The sequence below is a fragment of the Fukomys damarensis genome, unplaced genomic scaffold (assembly GCF_012274545.1).
Source record: "Fukomys damarensis isolate Sample0158 unplaced genomic scaffold, DMR_v1.0_HiC HiC_scaffold_27, whole genome shotgun sequence".
In the NCBI taxonomy this organism is placed as follows: domain Eukaryota; kingdom Metazoa; phylum Chordata; class Mammalia; order Rodentia; family Bathyergidae; genus Fukomys; species Fukomys damarensis.
The window spans coordinates 35188279-35206879 of NW_022900939.1; the positions used below are offsets into that span (position 1 = coordinate 35188279).

An 18601-nucleotide genomic window follows, 5' to 3' on the forward strand; every position below is an offset into this window, starting at 1 on the left:
CCTTCCCGAAGCGGAAGCAGCTCGCGCTGCCCACCGGAGGGCGGAAGGAGATCGCGAGCGCCGGGGACCCTCGGCCAAGCTCTCGCCGCCCGCTGCTGGGGGCCCGGCTCTCGGTCGCCTCCAGGGGTGAGCAGTGGAGACAGAACAGCGAGTCGGAGTACTCGCGTAACGACCTCAGGTAAAACCAGTACGAGAACGGGCTGTCACATAAAATTGGTGTTTTGAGCGAGGAGCTGTGAACGGAGCAACCTTCGAGCTACCGCTCAGCCCCGAGAGAACAGGCCGCGAAATGTGGTGGTGACGCTGGGGACACGGACGACTCCGTGCACAAACGAGTCGCCGCAGACACGGCTGTGGGGACGGAACCCGCGCGGCCTGAGAAGTACTTCAAGGGGGCCCACAGCCGTGGTCCGCCTCCTGGGCGGTGCTGTCCAAGTCGGCCGGGAAGATAGGCGGTGGGTGTGTTTTGCGTCGTCCGGTCTTTCTTAATTCTCATCACAAAGGTCTCTGTTCCCACAGGAAGGATCTCCACCTTACCACGGACTTACAGATTATTCTACTGGCATAAACTATCGGTATCAACTAATGGTCCCTGGCTTCAGAGAAAGGTGAAATATGTGGATAAAGATTGGTTAGTATTAAAATTATTCTAATCCTTAGAGGGGTTTTTTCCCTCCACCCTCTACTTCTTGTTCATCAGTTCACCAAATTACCTGTCCCAGTTCAAATTCTCTTCCTCACCAAAGTTTATGAAAACCCAGTTTGTGTCTTCCTTCAGAGACTGAAAGGATCTGGTGTTTCTTCTCTTCTGAATTATGTACTGTAGCCAAATCATTAAGCATAATTACTACATGCCAGTTGCTACTGAATGAAGACTTCAAGTCTGTCTATAATTTGAACTTGTTAAAACTGTTCTGTTTTCTCCATTTAGCGAACTAGATTGTAAATATCCTAAGAACAGATCGTCCTTCTCACCAGTTCCTTATTACAGCTTAAAGAGGTGACATCTAAGGGGAAAAAATGAGAACCAAGACCTGTCATGTAGAGGTACAAGATCCCAACAATGAATGTAACTGTACTGTATCCCTAAAATGTACCAATAAACTCAATTAAAGCTGAAAAAAATAAAAAAAAAAAGAGGTGACATCTAGAAAGCTATGACTCTGCCTCAAAAGAACCAAGAATTTTTGAAAGAAGAAGAAAATTGTCTGGCATTTATTGGATAACAAAAGAATAATGGTTCTTACAATGGATTGTTGGTGCGTGCTCCACCCCGCTCCATACTAGGAATTGAACCCAACTAGCGCTGAGCTAAATCCCAATCTCTCCCACCTTGTTTTAAAATTTTTAGGCAAGGTCTAGCTTAGTTGCCCAGGCTGGCCTTGAAACTTGCAATCCTCCTACTTCAGCCTCCTGAGTAGCTGAAATTACAGGCATGCAGCCCTGCATCCCAAACAGGTAGCTAGGAGTAACTAGATGTGTGTTGACATATATATATATGTGTGTGTGTGTGTGTATAATATGTATATTATATATTGACATATATATTATATATATAATATATTATATATATGTCAACACACATCTAGTTACTCATATATATATATATATATATACATACATACATATATATATATATATATTGTTTAAATGTTCACTTGCTGATGCTTAGTAAAGGTAGAATTTATGTGGCTAAATAACAAATTCTGATTATCAGATCAACATAGTAAGTATGCAGTGAATACATGCACACAGATGTAAATCTGGTGATAGAACAGATACAAACCCAACAACTAAAAAGATACAGATTTTAGCTTTTAGAAGGAGGAGAAATTTGTACAATTCTCACCTTTTTCAATTGCTGTACTTTGCCACTAAGTCAGACACATAGAAGGAAAAAATGAAGAGTAACTTTTGTACCTTTAGGAATGAGGAAGAGAAAACTAAAATCAGTCTTTTTTATTACTTGGGCAAAGTGCCGCGTAGTTTGTTACGGTAGGTTCCTCTCATGGTTGGTGCTGCTTTCCCTCAACTTTCCCCGCATTTCAACCACTTCATGTATGTCTGTGATTGAGTTGGTTTAGGGAAGTTTAAGAGCGTTGACAAATGTGCCATACTTTTTACAGCTGGAAGTGGTTGAATTACATTTGCTTTTTTCTCTCCCCTATTCAGTTAACCATGGAAACTTAGAGAACTTGGTAGGGCTACGTGACTTTAATTTTAATTGTCTCTAGGGGCTTTTAAGAGAAAGAATAATGTAGAATTTGTACAAAACATTTAATTTCCTGTAGCTATTGCATGAGATTGATCCAAACTAAATTTAAAAACATTTTTTTAATTAGCCTTTTCCTGTTTTGTTTTGTTTTTAGGTTTTTTGAGACAGGGTCTCACTATGTAGTTGAGACTGACCTGGAACTCACATGTAGCCCAGGCTGGTCTCGAACTCACAGTAATCCTCCTGCCTCAGCCTCCCAAGTGCGCCACCACACCTGGCCTGTTTTAAGTAGTATATCTGTTGAACTCTTTCAGTATAATTAGGAAACCTTTTTTTTCTCACACTGGAAGATTATCTAATTAGCCTGAGATTATTGGTATGGTAATGAAAGACTGCAAATTCTTGAATGACCAGGGAGAACTCAGAAATAACAAATGAGGAATTTTAATGATTGGTGTCATTAGAGAAAAGAGCAGTGACACCAAAATTTCTTAAGGGACTAAGAACTTTCTTTTAGGAAGGAAATAAGGTTTAATTCCTCTTGATTCCATACTTTCCTAAATAAAAGAATATATATTATATATTTATATATAGTTCTCATGAGGCCTCCGACGTCATGATTGTGTAGAAACTCAGTTCATTACACCCCCAGGGTGCATATTTTTTGAATAGGTGCCATCAATTATAGATAAGATCTTATTTTAAAATATGTTGCCACTTGTAGATTGACAGCCAGATGACATCTGTTACGTGCATAACAGAGAAATTAATTATTTAAAAAGGCGCATTGGAGAAGGGAAAACAGTCTTAGCTTATTCCAGGAGAAGCATCAGAAGATACAAAAAAAGTAGATCTTTAAAAACGTGTTCTTTTGTAAAGTATTAGCAGGCTATATGTGGCACATGTTTTTGCTTTCCATAATATATTAGTTTATTATATATTGTTATATATTATTGTTTTATTACATATTGTTTTATATTATGAATCAGACTGAAGCCTTGTGTGACTCAAATGTGTGTCAGATGGTGGACTGGGCCAGTATGGCCCCTCACCCAGTGGCTACTGTGGAGACCTAAGCCCTGGTCTGTGAAGTGTCAGGGTTCTGCTGAGTTAACATCCAGCTGAGGTCAGCCTGAAACCTTTTCCACGAATGATGGCTTCTCACTGACCTGATGGGTTGCTAGTTAATTGTGACCCAGTCCCAGTACTCATTTTTCTCTCTAAGCAAGATGGGCAGTGCTTCCCTTTTACAGGCCCCTGCTTGCATATCTGCTATCACAGGTGTCCTCCTCCTCTCCTTACCGTGCTTTTTATGAGTGAGCACTGGATGTCCTTGGTGCCTTTTGACTTTGCTGTCCAGTTTAGATCAGCGCCAACACCCAGCTTCTGCTCTCAACCCTCTGCCTTCTTCGGTAGATGTTGTTATTTTACTCTAGCCCAGGGCTAGCGAGAAAAACATGTAGGATAAATACAGTATACAGCCTGAGCCCTTTTCTCTTGGGAAGTCAAAAGATTAACAGATAATTACTTTTTCAGCCAGAGCTCTTAAACCAAGTGTTACCAAAGGGCTTCTCTCCAGCAAGCAAAGAGAACTGTCTTGGGAGGCAAGAGGCTCTGACATGTGTGACCCACTTGCAGAACACATCTTGTTTTAGATGGTTTGGGTTTGCTTTGTGATGGGAACAGCTAAATAACAAGAGAAACCCATTCTTTGTTTAGTCCTGTTACGGAAAGATAAGTTAGGTCTGGTTATGACCATGACTACCATTTCTGGCAGAAATAATATGATAAATAAAAGAGGTCAAACATAACCGCCCCCTACTCCCATCCCACTTTGCAGAACCCATTGCTCATGCTGCCTCTGGAGAAGCGAAGATACCTGCTGGCTTTGCCTCAGTTGTGTTTGCTCTACCGAGTATCTGCCTTAGGCTGATAGCAGAAAGCAGTGCATAATGTCTGAATGTAGAAAAAATGGGTGAGAAACCCCCCTTAGTTGTAGTCTCATCTTAGTAAACATTGAAACAATGAAATAACTCAAAGTAAAAGCGTGCATTTTGTCCCTGCTATACCAATCTGCTTATCCATAGTAAAAGACACCATAAGAAATGCAGAATTTAAAACTATTTCAAGGCAAAAGATTTAAATAACAGAGATGTTGCATACTTAAGTGATTTTAATTTTATGAATATTATTTTCCAACTCAAAAGAAAATATTGCACAATGCTTTAATATTTTAATTTTTTCACACTCTAGTAAGATTTCTGTGAACATAGTTCACTTTGAAAATAAGACAGAGAATGTCCTACTTGGTTAAATCATTTCAGTAACCTGTGAAGAACTGAAAGCAGGATATTACATTCATATAAATCACAAGTACATAAATTCACTTAGCTTCAGTGAAAAATAATTAACTTCTCAAAATTCACAAAACTTAAAGGAGACAAGAACTGGGTGAAAATAGAATGCATTTCCAAAGTTTTTTCTTAAATGTACTCTTTTGCTTTTGAAAATCCATTAAACCTATAAGAATTTTAAAAATACTTGACTACTTTGTAAGCCTCTTTATTGGAGAAGTTAATACCTGATGTTTTTAAAACAAAATCTAGATTAAATAAGTACACATCTGCAGTATTAAAATACACATCTGTGAAGGATAAGATAAAATTCCCCAAATAACATTTTAAAAATCCCAGAAAATAAATGATCACAAAATGAAATCTGTACACATTTCTGTTTAAATCAGTTTCTATCACATTTTCTCTAGGAAACAAATACAGTTTTTATTCAATAACTACTGAATTAATGCTGCAAATTATAACAATCAATTTCCCAAATTTCATAAACCTATTACAGAAATGTTTATTCCTTCCCTTTTTCCCCTTCTAATTAGTATTTTTCGTAGCTGCATAAAACTGGGCATAAAGAGGAGGACATGTGCCTCGGGTGACAAATGACAAATGTGTTTCTTTTAAAGTTCTACTTTGCACATTTGCTATTTTTTTCACATTTACTATTTTTAAGGCTGATCACACAATGTATGAACATGCTCTACTTTTGCTACTTATATTTTTTATTTTTTCCAGGAAAATTCAACCACAGCATTAATAGAAAGGACATAAACATTACATTCCCAATATGTCATTTATTCTCACTTTGCTACTGATTTGGAGAAGGCATGAATTATTTCAGTAGTGTTTATGTCTGTTATTCTTGCACTAGATATTCCACAGTTAATTTTTTATGGTAATATAGAATTAATTCTTCATGTTCTGTGAAAATTTTAGTTTTCTGAGATCTGCTGTATTTATTCTATCCATGTCTTCATCAAACGTCAATGCGTTAGGAAATACTTGCAAAAAAATCTGTAGAAGATGCTCTCAAAAAACAGGGCTATCAAAAAGAGAATCATAAAATATGATTTAGTTGAATTGTTCCTTCACCTGGAAACACTGATTCTATTTCAGGAAACATTTCCACTCAAAATGATTCCACTCCAAAATGATTCTCAATCTATTGATGACTGGAGATTCATTTATAATCAAAGTTGGATACATTATGTGGTTACAGTCCTAGAGTAGTGCCAGGATTGCATGTGCAGGAAGTGTTTTCAATTGGCCATCAATGGCAAGACGTTACTATTTACTATCTTGTTTGTTAAGAGTCTCTTGTTCTATTTCAGAATTAATATGATTAATGTAACTCATCTGGCCCTTGGGTCCTATTCCGGTTTAGACAGAGGACTTAGCCACAGTGCAGACAGAAAAGGCTCAGCACCAGGCTAAATGCATTCCCATCCTCACTGCAAGTAGCAAATTTCATTATCAATTCAGGAGAAACAAGATGCAGCTCAAAATAGATATAAATTGCTAGTAATATTTTAAACTCAAAACCTATTTAAAATCTTGTCTGCTGACCTTCTACTAGCAGTACAGTGACATTCCCACATGTTGAGAAAAAGTTATTCATTTCAAATGCTTGTCTATGATCTATCCAAATATTGTGCCATCAGAGGTATAAACATTGGCAAATAGGAGACTTAACTGAGTCAAAAAATATGATACGAAAAAAAAAAAGTTGTCTAATTGAAAATGTCATTATAGTTCAGCATTTGCACAAAACAAAACCCAGTAATAGCAATTAAAAACATCTTCACGCATACATACTCTAGTTTTCTGAGTCAGTAATCAGAGCCACAGGAAGTTATACGATGTTTCCACAGTCATTCAAGCCAGGGAAGCCTATTAGAGCATTTATTTATTTATTTATTTATTTTTATTTTTATTTTAAAAGCAAAGATAGGGGCAAGGGATTTAGCTCAGTGGTAAAGCACTTGCCTAGCTAGCATGAGGCCCTGGCTTCAGGCCTCAGCACCAAAATAAATAAAAAAATAAATAAATAAAATTTAAAGGCATAAAGCAAAAAATCTGAACAAAACATAGTTCTTTAATTTATATCATGTTGAATGTGATCTGCCTATTCCACAACGTCTACTTTAAAACCTTCCAAGGTTACATAAGGCAGGAAATTCAGCATGGATTTTTCTGTTCCAGAGACGTGGTAATTCCCACGGGCGTAGGCGCCTGGGTGCAACACGTGGGCTGGAGAGATGAGCCAGTGGTTTGACCTGTGTGGCTGGTAGGTATCCGTGCCGAAGCATTCTCTTTAATCTCACTAAAGATACATTGTAAATGTTTTCTTCACTAAGAAATTGATGTGTCAACTCCTAATTCATCTTTACATTTATTTTTTGTGGATTTTTATCAGTACACGTTTGCAGTACAATAACTCTCACATTCCCTGCAGGGAGTTGGTGTACACACAGCGCATATTCTTTTTTTCATCACCTTGCCTGGCCCTCCCTCCTCTCCCTTCCCCTCCCTCCATCTCTTGATCTTCCCATTTGAGAAAGCGCTCTCTCTCTCTCTCTCTCTCTCTCTCTCTCTCTCCTTCCTATTATCTAGCTTTTATTTTGCTCTTTATATTTTGGGTTTCTCTTGTAAGACAAACCATGTAGTATTTTAAAGTCATCTTTAAAAACTTCATTAAAAACGTGTCCACACTGTCATTTTTTTAAACTACAATTTTAAAAAACTGAATTATTAAAGTTTCAAGTAGACTTTATTTTCACATAAACCTAAATTCAACAGCAGCTCTGACCTTGAGATCTGAATAATACATGTTGTGCTTTTTAAATCTTTAATGAATGTACTTTTCATCCTCAAAGAATATATTTCTCTACCTGCATGCGCCATGAAAATCTATAAAAATCCGGGGGTAGAGTGGTGGGGGGAATTATCCATCTTTGTATTTTTCTATTTTTAAAAAGATGCTAACATCTAGGTTGACATTTATTTGCAAGTTTCATTAGAGTAGAATGCGAGAAATATCTTGGCATCACAGTTCTTATTATAGCTTGTACATATACGCAAATAATGAAAATAGAAATAGAATGAAATTGTCAAAGTTGTTCCTGTTTCCCTTGCTGGTAAACTGGCACATCTCCTTTTTATTAATGTATTACGTATGAAAATCAATACATCCACGGTTTTTGGCTCAGAACACCAAGAAATGCAACTTTAAAAACTAGTTTTAAGGGCTGGGGAATTAGCTCAGCGGCACCGTGCCTGCCTTTCAAGCTCAAGGTCCTGAGTTCTATCCCTGGTACCAAAACAAACAAACAAACAAACAAAAACTAGTTTTAAGCATTTACAATTAAACTCCTAAATCAGAGCAGTATTTGTTGTACTGTGCCATGATCAAAATGATAGCATTGTACCAGCGGTTATAAAAGTTGTTCCGGAGTCTCCAGCGCCTAGATGTTACCTCTTTCCTTTACCCTGGGAAGAAGTAGTGTTGTGCTTTCTTTTCACCAGAAACAGCAAATTAACAACAACAACAACAAAATTATACGTTACCACCTTGAACGCAAAAAAACCAATGCTTTGGAGAGCTGACAGTGTATTCTATAGATACATTTTCCATAAGCTACGAAAAAAGAGAAATCACGTTACAAAATGTATTACAAAAATAAATTACATATTATGTGCCCGTGGACCTGAAGGCTTTGCAAAAGGAGATATTTCTCTTGACGCAAAGATTCAATCGCCCTTGCTACCTATTTTCATGGTATCAGCAAGGCTACTTTGAGCTTTTACATTATATCCTCCCCCCGAAAATCACCGGAAGTAGTAAAATATTTCCAGTCATAATCAGTAGCATGGAGGATCTCTGAGACGACGGAGGCTGCCGAAATACTTTTCCGCTCAACAGGGATTCGTTCGCAGAAGCCACACGTCCAGTGCGTGCTGGGTTTACCAGTTCATCTAGAGTTCATCCGCAGCTGGTGAATGATGACGCTTTCTACAGAGAGGAAAGACAGCATTGTCAGTTCACGTGTAACTCAAGCGGTGGCTGATGTAAGGACCTACACCACAGCACTCCACCAAAGGTTGTAAATGTTAAATGACAAAACAAACAAAAACAAGTACATGAGCCCAGTTCTCTCTGTGCAGTACTCTGCTATCTGGGGTGCCTTCTCTATATCGGCTTAGCTACTTTCAGTCTAAAATCCCTAAAGGCCTTTGAAAACCATGTCTGCTATTTTACCAATGTTAAGAAAATATTATTTAAGGAAAGAACTGAACAAAAAGATAGTGATTACCATATACCATCCTCATAAAGGAAAAACAGACTAAAAGTGGCACCTCATGTCAAAAACTCAACTCTCGCCACGATGCTGGTCGCAAACTGAACTGGATGAGAACCGAATCAAATTTCCCCAAAAGGTCAACGCTGAACCTAACCATTGAATTTGATTTTGTCCAATTCAGTTGGCAGACAGGGTTGAGGAAAGAACTAAGTTCCTGAACAGAGGTACCAGTTATTTCCTATAACTGTTTTCCTGGCCAAACTCTTTCCATTCTGAAAAATATTCACACCACTTTAATTTCATTTTTTAAATGTACTTGCGTCAAAGTTTTAGCAAGAAGATATCCATTCTTTCTTCCTACGAAGTCAATAGACCTGGATAACTCACTTTCCCTCTGGCTCCTTTTTGCTTAACAGTAAATGCTTTTAAATCTAAATTCATTCTTACCAGTAAGAAATGGTTGAGATGGTAATTCAAATAGGCTGCCACATTATGGATTCTTAATATTTATTTTTTTTTTTTGCTTTATATTAATTTGTATGCCTGCATGAACCTGTATCATCACTTTTTCACTCAGTCCTTTGAAAATCTGGCACTGGGGTGGCACCCTGTGCTAGTCATGGAACATCACTGGAGTTATATAAAGCAGAGGAAAGAAAATAAGCCTGAGATGATTTCTCCACCTGTAAACTGTATTGCTTCCTGTCAAAATATGGCAGTGTTGTGATTGCAGAAACATGTCAATTTTCATCAATAGCATGCAGAAGGTTCCACCTATTATTTTCACTTTAATCTCAATAATCTCCTACTTAACATTTTATATTGACTTCAGTAATTAATATCTAAGTAAACATGAATTTAATCATAGCCACACAGACCTAGAGGTGCACACTAATTCTGTACAGTGGATGATCTGACAAAAAGAAAATGTTTTCTATTTGGTTTCATTAGCTTTACCTCACAACGGCCACTAGGTGGCGATCTTTCCACTCTTTTCTTCAGCCCTTTGGCTTCAATGCGAGGGAAAACATAAAAAACAAAGTGGAATATCCAAATGTCTTATTTTCTTAGTCAGATTTGGCTATGAAAGTTTTATAAATCTTTAAGCTATATATACAATTTTTCACTATACTAGGAACTTAAAAGTTATCTCATTTCTTTTCACAATGAAAAGTTATCCTAGCTTCAAGTTCTTTAAACATGTAAAAATGTCAAAATCTTCAGGCAAAAGTAAAAAATTAAATTGAATTAAAAGCACCCAGTATTATGTAGTTAAAAAACAGAGTCTAAGATCCAAATGTTATTTTTACTAGATATTTTTTTAAAAACTTTCTACAGTAGATGTCACAAAATGCACAATGAAAACACCTATCAATTCCCTTAATAGAATTAAGGTGCTTCCCGTTTCCCGTAAGAAAGCACAGGAAATAGATCAAGAGTGGAATCCATAACTGTCCTCATTGTAGATGCAATTCAGAATGCTTGTGCGTTTGTTTCCTTTAAACAAAATTAGGGTACAAGAAATCATTTCTAATGTCCCCTACAGGGTTAATACTTTGTGCTTTTGCAGTATCTTCTTTCTTCTTGAGCACACAGGCTTCTTAACTCCTTGAGTTGCCTTCTCTTAGCTCTAACGTTTTGCAATCACCATAACAACAGCTATTGAACATCAGTTTTTGATGAAAATACATATAGCAAAGGGCTCATACACAGAAAAAAATGTTTATTTCACCATTACATTTCAGTATTTTTAAATTCTCAAACCAGTAATCCATATATATGGAGATATAGAGATGGATATCTCAGAAATAGTTAATAATGCCAAAAAACAGGTTACTGTGTATAAATTCTACTTTGATAAAATACAGTATTTAATATTTATGTACATAAATCTTATTTAAAAGAATACAATTAAGTCCAAATTATCTTGTTTTATATACATGGAAACATATTTCTAGAAAGAATGAAACAAAAGCTATATGATAATTTTATTAATTGAAGCTTATAAAACATGTATTAACCCTATAGTTTCTTATTATATATTCCCCAAAGCTCAGCTGAAATTACCTAGATAAGAATCACTCAGTCAATACATAAAATTGTGAGAAATAAATATTTTATACCAATGAATTTTGAAGTAACTTATTACATAAAAATCTCTCTGATATATATATATATATGAATATGGAAGTCATAGTTGCCAAGCAATAAAATAAATAAATGCTTCAGAGATTAACATCATTATACTTCTGTAATAGTAAGAGCAGAATTTCAAATCTCTCTTTTTTATATAATTTAGTAGAAGAATGTACATTAAGTACAATTTATTGAACTTATAAACTTAGCAAATTGTATTCTCTCTCAGACTCTATCTTCATCTCACACCCCCAGAACAAGACCAAGTACAAGTCATTTGGGCCTCCAATGTGAGCTCAGTACAATCAGGTATAATCCGGTAATTACTTTCTTCTTTTTTATTTTTATTTTTTTGGTACTGGGGATCAAACTCAGGACCTTGTGCTTGCAAGGCAGGTGGTGGCACCACTGAGCTAAATCCCCAGCCCTCTTCTAAATACATTTTTCTAACATTAGTAATTTGTAGGGCATTTAATAGGCAGATTGAGACCAAAAGTCACAGTTAATTATCAGCTTTATCAGCAGCCTCTTAAAAGAAACACTTAAATTTGGAGTCTTTTGATACACATTTTAAAAATATAATTTCCTTTTTAAAAATCAGAGCAACAAAAAAAACATCTCTAACTGCTAGTCTGGGATATGTATGAGGGACATCAAATTTTTATATGCTTTCGACAGTCACAATTACCAATTACCAAAGTGCATTTACAGACACTTCCCCGCACTGTATATGGTTCTCACAAGTGTGATCTTGCTGCTTTTTCCCTAAGAAACTACAGGTAACGAGTTAAATACATTAGTCATGAGCATGACATTATTGTAAAATGACGTAGTTTGTTAACTCATTCTTTTAGATGAGTCCCATGTAAAGGGAATTCAATAGCATCGATTTCTAATTGCACTTGATTTCTGACCTTACTAACTACTCGTCCCCTTAGGGTGGTATCCCAAACTGCTGGCCAGCCAGAGGGCTTGAGTTCCAAAGCTGTGTCCTGTGACCGAATTCAAGGAGAAATGGATGGGGGGGGCATCTCTTGAGTGGGTGGGACAATCTCGCCACAAACTGGAACTCTGTTTCTCCCCAGGAGAGCTCCTTGGCTATGGAGTGGGAAAGACTTACTCCCTGCAAAGTCAATACTCCCCTCCCATGCCCTGCACGTGTTGTTACCCTGCCAGACTCTCAGCAAGGGAACTCTTGAGGTGCAATTGTAAAGGTCTATCGGTCAATTAGACAGCATCACTTCAATAAATAAGGCCTGAGCTCACACACCAAAGACAAAATACTTTTATAGCAGAAGCTCAACATATTTGCATCCGTTGAGGATGGCTACTTAATTCACAAGAAACTGCACAGCAAGTAACAGAAAGCATTTCCTCTTGGATGCTTCATCCGTGTGCCTGGGAATCGCCTGCTTCCCAGGCCCACATCTCTGAGCGGCTTTGCCGGGGAGACACTGGGGCAGCTCAGGGACGCACTGTTCTTCCAAACCTCAGCTTTGAACTTGCTGCCCTTAGGGCATTTTACACACACACACACACACACACACACACACACACACACACACGCATTACCTGCTTACTGTAAATTTCTCATTTTCATTAACTGCTCCAGGATGCAGGCTGCTTATTATCACATTCAAGAATTAATCAGAGTTCTAATAAAACATCTGTTTTAAATAGGAAATTCAACAAACTTCCTCTGTGCACTTGGATTTATATTCCTTCTTTTGGACTCAGCTCAGCTAATTAGAAATACTTCCGATAATCAGTTTTGTCATTTGCTCCGGAAAACTTTGGAACCAGATGATACACACTTCTCTTGGGGTTTCTCAGCCACCAAATTGTCTGTTTGCTTCCTCCCAAAACAATTTCCCATTCCGTCATCCATTCCAAGCATCATTACCTCCCCAGACTGCAGGACTTACCAATAACGGAGCCTCCTGGATACAATGCTATTTCCAAGATACAGGCGAACGGGAACTGATGACCTCATACACCATAACCTCAACCGTACACTAAATGGTGTAAAAATATTTAAGCCAAGGATGATCAGGTCCTATTCTGTGGACACAAATGCTAAGTATTTTAAATCTGACATTAAGTTTATAACTGATTTTTGATCCTGATTTCATCAATAAGATAGGAGAAGCCTCAGGAATTTTCTTGTTTAATGTTTATTCAGGGACAGGGCTTTTTGTTGTTTTCTCCTTTAGTAACAGAGATAATTGTCCTCTTGACTTCTAAGGCCTGGTCCAGCTCCATTGAGCTCGGTCATTTTGCAACTGTGTTCTTCACATATACGTAACACTGGCACGAGCAGAGAGTACTTGTACTTTTACCATATAAGTAGCTGCTCGCTAGGAAAATTAATCATTGGGAAAAGTGCCGCAGAAGGGTCTTCTAAACTGCTTTCAAACAACAGAGAAGTATATCATATGGTGACTAGGGAGGAATGCTAGAATCATAAAAGATTATAGTAAACACTAAACCATAAGCCATTGTGATTTGCCAAAGGTGATTCGGCCCTATTCTCCTGTGACCGGAGAGGGAATGGCTCTAGTCCCTGGGTTAGCCCTCTCAATGATCCAGTGTTTACCTACGTACCTACTCTGGATGTTCGCTTCAATATCTGCCCTACTTAATACCATTGGATAACAATTGTAGGCCTAGAGGATGACCTGCCCAAATAAAGCAGGGAAGCAGAGGGCTGCACTAGGAAGGCTTCCAGGGGGAAATGTGAAACCAGAGCGTTTAAGTGTTTGGAAAAATTACCAGTAAGTTTTCAGTTGATCTAATTGAAGGCATGGGAAAAAATGAAGACGGATACATAGAAAACCAAACATGAAAAATGAAAGCAATTATTCTTTTGAAGGGGGAGACATGGTAGGAAGAGAGAGTTCACTCATAGTATACTACCTGGCTCAGCCAGGAACAATATTTAAGTTTACATTGTACACATATAAATCTATAAACGTATAAATACTGGCTGCTGATACATCCAAAAAGTTGTGACGTAACCGTACTGGGAAGATGAGTAAGAGGGAAGCGAAGGGACAAGAGAGAGAGCTGAATCTTTAGGGTTCACAATAACAATGGAAAGTCAGAGTGGGCGTTAGTCACTCACTCTCCCATTGCTGGGACAAATTATCTGAGCCCACAACTTGAGATGGAAAGGTTTGTGTGGGCTCACCGTTGTAGAAGGTTCAGTGCGTGGCTGACCAGCCCCAAATCTGAAATCGCACAGGGGAAGAGCTGGGTAGAGGAAGGCTGCTCACTCTTTAGTAGGCAGGAATCAGAGAAGAGAGGGAGACACAGGAACAACCTTCCAGGTCACACCTTCAGGGACTGCTTTCTCTCAACCAGATCCCACCTCCGTATAGTAATTCAACTACGAATGCACCAGTGGGTTAAAACCCTTGTAAATATAGGGTCGCCGTGATCTGCTACTTTGCCAAAGCCCCATCTCTGAACACGAGCCTTTGGGGGGAACTTTTAGCTCCAAACTGTAGCATTCTGCTGCTTCCTCGCCCTCAAAAGGCTCATTTCAATCTCATTATGTAAAATACATTTAGTCCATCTCCAAGAGTCATCAAATTCTTTTTTGTTTGTTTGTTTTTTTGGTACTGAGGATTGAACTTGGGACCTTGGGCTTGCCAGACAGGCGGTGGCACCACTGAGCTAAATCCCCAGCCCTCAAATTCTTAATGATTACAGCATTTCTCAAAACTTCAAGTCCAAAGTTTCCTCTGCGACTCAAAAATTCTCAGCTGTGAGACCCTGTAAAAATCAAAAGGAAAGTTAAATAGTTCCAACTACAACACTACAGAGTAAACATTCCATTCCAAGAGGGAGGACTAGCCGCACAGAGAGCAATCGGACCAAAGCAAGACTGCAACTCATCTGAGAAAACATTAAATCTTGTAACACTACGTCCAGTATCTGAGTCTGAGCACAAGCCTCAGTGATCTCGCAACTCCTGCATTTGGCCTGCCTGTAAAAGCAGCACCACTACAATAGTAGATTGGCCCCCTTGGCCTATTCCTGCTGCAGCCACTGAGTGCCTGGATTCATGAACTCAGGGAAACAGTTACCTAGGCCTACGTGTCCCTAAATGAGCAGGGCACCCAGGGCCTCTCATCAAAGCAAAATATTTTACCCTTTTATGGCCCTGAGCCTGTTATGCAGTGGGGCCCAGCCACTTTCTGAGATGCCCTCAAGACATCTGTCTTCCTGACCTGGTTCAAAATGGGTGCTAATCTGTTCAGTGCACTCTCATTGGCCACAACTTTACAGATACTCCCTTTCTGACAAAATCTGCAAAATCTTTCAAATCCTTCACCTCTGCTTCTTGCTCCTGATTCTCACTGTAGATCTGGTTAAAAGCATTCAGCAGTGCCTATGCCACTGTCTGAATGCAGGGATGTCTTGAAATTTCCTCCCAGATCAATTAGACTGCCACTTTTCAATTTAGTCTCACACTAAGTCTTAGGTCATAGGCAAAATGTAGACAAGGTCTCTGCCGGCATGTAATGCAAATGCCCTGTAGTCCAGCTTCCAGTAGAGTCACTGTTCCTATCTGAAACCTCCTGAGCCTGTCCTTTACTGTCTGCATTCCTATCAGCATTCTGGTCTTTTGAGTTTCCCCCAAAATCATCCACTGAGTTCTGCTTACAGCATTCTAGGGCTTCTCTAGTCCACAATGTTTCTAAACACCCTGAAGAGCCAGTTCCAAAGGCTTCTGAACCACATGGTCGGGTACAGCTATAGCAATAACCCCAGTTCTCTGGTACCAGTTTTCTGTATCAGCCACTTTCCTGTTGTTGGGATTAAAAAAACTGGACAACCAAAACTCAAAGAGGTTTATTTTACACTTGATCTTAGCCAAAAGGCGGCGGCACGATTAAAGAGGTTTATTTTGACTTATGGGTTCAAAAGGTTCAGGCCATGGTCAGCTGGCTCCAAGACGGAAATGCCGTGATGGAAGGGCATGGTGGGGAAAAGCTGCTTCATCCATAGGAACTAGGAAACAGAGTGGAGGAAGCAGCTGGGGAGAAGAGCACCCCCTCCCAGGCACACAGCATCAGTCACCCACCTCTTTCAACCAGGCCCCACCTCCCGAACATTCAGCCACGAACTCATCGATGATGTAATCCTCTGGTGAGTGCGGCACTTCCATGGTCCAATCACCTTCCAGAGCCCCAGTCGTGGACACGTAATTCTGACATTTCAGAACTGAACCCTAACAGAGCACAGTACGTTATTTAGTAATATGTAAGTAAATGCCAGAAAGAAAAAAAAACAGCTAAAGGTTGAAGGGGTGGGAGGCGCTTACACATTCAGGGGAAGACGTAAGAGACATCTCTGTTTGCACTGACTTTGACCACTGGCTGACATTTTAGTGATGTGTATTAAATCCTTTAAGAAAATGTAAAAGTTATTAAAGAATAAATGGAAAGTGTGACCGCAGAGGCAGAAAATGCTGAGTGTTCTGTTGACAGCTTACTGGGCATGGAAGGAGAAAGCACAGCAACCACATAGGACCGAAGAGCTGAAGGAAAAATTTGCTAAAATGAAAGCTACTAGACAATATTTCTATCCTGTGTGGGTACAACAGATGAAACGGCAGAGAACAAAGAGATAAGCAATAAAACCCTGGAGGAGGAAGTCGAAAGAAAACTTTGTCTTGATTGCAGAAAATTTAGAATCATTCATTCCCAGTCACTGGAAAATTCTCCCCCACCTCTCTCCCCTCTTTCCCTTTCCTTCCTCTTTCCCTTCCAACCTATGACATAATGATGGTGTTTCCACGTTTCTCCTTCTCTTGCTCCTGTTCCTGCTCCTCCTCCCTCCCTTTGTGGCACTGCGAACCGAGCCCATGGTCTCCCACGTGTGTGAGCACTCTACCAAGGACTTACACACCCAGTACTCATGCGCTCCTCAGACCTACAACCTCACGGCCGCCCCACTCGGGAAAGGCTCACTCTTTCTCCAGTATTCCGCCTCAGCGACGGAATGTGAAATTCAAGCCTTTGAATTTCTCGGATATGTTTTCATTTTACTGAAATGAAATGTTTTTATTTCACTCACACTGTAAATCAAAGCTATTGCATTTCCTTCTCGGAAGCATTCAAGTAGTAAGAGGTCTGGTAACCCCCAGAGACCCGGTAACACCCTTGATGAATACAACACAACCTCTACAGAGAGCCCAGCTGCACCCATTTACTATAACAGAAATGCCAACAGAAACTGAATAATCCTATTTAAGCAGATTCCCTAGATGAGAAACTCACATTCTTAAGACATGACAAACACTCTTATGGTCATTGTACATATCAGAGCATTTCTGACACTATAGATGTAGGGGCCACTATCAGAATGTGCTAAAGTAGTCAACACATTACTATTCGAAGGTAGGGAAGACCAGGGTCTTCTCAGCAGCTCTGTAGATCGTGCCCTGAATGTCCAGAGAAGCCATCTAACATGGAACTGTGGAAACGGCTAACACTTCCCACCCAGATCCCCAGCCCTGGAGGTTTTCAGGGTGGGATCTGAGTTACAGCTGCAGACATCAGCTAAGGTAAAACTCCTTTGATTTTACTACACAGCATGTTTCTGGATAGAGAAAAGCATCTAAACTTTTAATTCAATCCCCCTCTACAAAAGCATATTAAACCGAATATATTAAGAACATAATCACAGGCCAGGCATGGTGGCGCACACCTGTAATCCCAGCCCTTGGGAGGCTGAGGCAGGAGGATCGCTGTGAGTTCGAGACCAGCCTGGACTACGTAAGTGAGTTCCAGGTCAGTCTCAACTACATAGTGAGACCCTGTTTCAAAACAACAACAAAAGGACATAATTGGGCCGGGGATTTAGCTCAGTGGTTCCGCCGCCTGCCTTGCAAGCCCAAGGTCCAGAGTTAGATCCCCAGTACCAAACAAAACAAAAAAAAAGAATAAAAGAACATAATTACAATTGGAAGCTGGAGTCGGAGTGCATTTAATCCTTCACCTCCTATCCCCAGTGGATGTCATTTCTAACATGTGGTTTAACACAAAGCTATCCAATAAATGTCAATTTGGTTCCAAAATTACAAAGAAAAATTGCTGCAACCGTTTCTCTTCATGATTTTTAAAAAGCGACTCTGTGTCGTGATGCAAAGTTTTCCTAGAAGTTGTCCTTTGCAGGTGCTCTTCGCCCAGATCTCGATGTTCAAACTTCCTGTTGTATGCACTGTCAAGCCTTTCAGGATACTCCTGAGTGAACGGTATGGACTTCGAGGTGGAAATGATGTCAACGTGTGAGCGGGGAGAAACAGAAACGCCGGAAAGCGGCACTAAGATTAGGCGAAAACCATCAAGGAATGGCAGGTGGAGCCTCAGGGAGTACAGCGTGGTCCTTTTGATAGCCTCACTTGCTGTAACATTTCATAAATGCCAGGGAGGTATTAATGAAAAGCAGTGAATGCTTTTGTCTTTGAAGAGGCCGGATGCCCAGATTTTGGGAGGGGGGACATTCCATCGAAAACATACAATTCAAAGTGGCAAGCTATTTTGTGTAAATTCGTTTAAAATCATATTTACTAAGTCCCCTCATCACCC

General features: G+C 39.4%; 1 long non-coding RNA gene across 5 annotated transcripts; it reads left to right on the forward strand.

Annotated features, from left to right (window-relative positions):
* On the forward strand, positions 1-17738 carry LOC104857750. Of its 5 annotated transcripts, none has more exons than XR_004514587.1 (4): positions 1-178; positions 520-631; positions 6766-6850; positions 16499-17738. It is a non-coding gene; the product is annotated as an uncharacterized LOC104857750 (long non-coding RNA). The 5 variants fall into 5 exon arrangements; XR_004514588.1 differs by lacking the exon at positions 16499-17738 and adding an exon at positions 16106-16465; XR_004514585.1 differs by lacking the exon at positions 16499-17738 and adding an exon at positions 11230-11266.
* Positions 17739-18601: the final 863 nt, after the last annotated feature.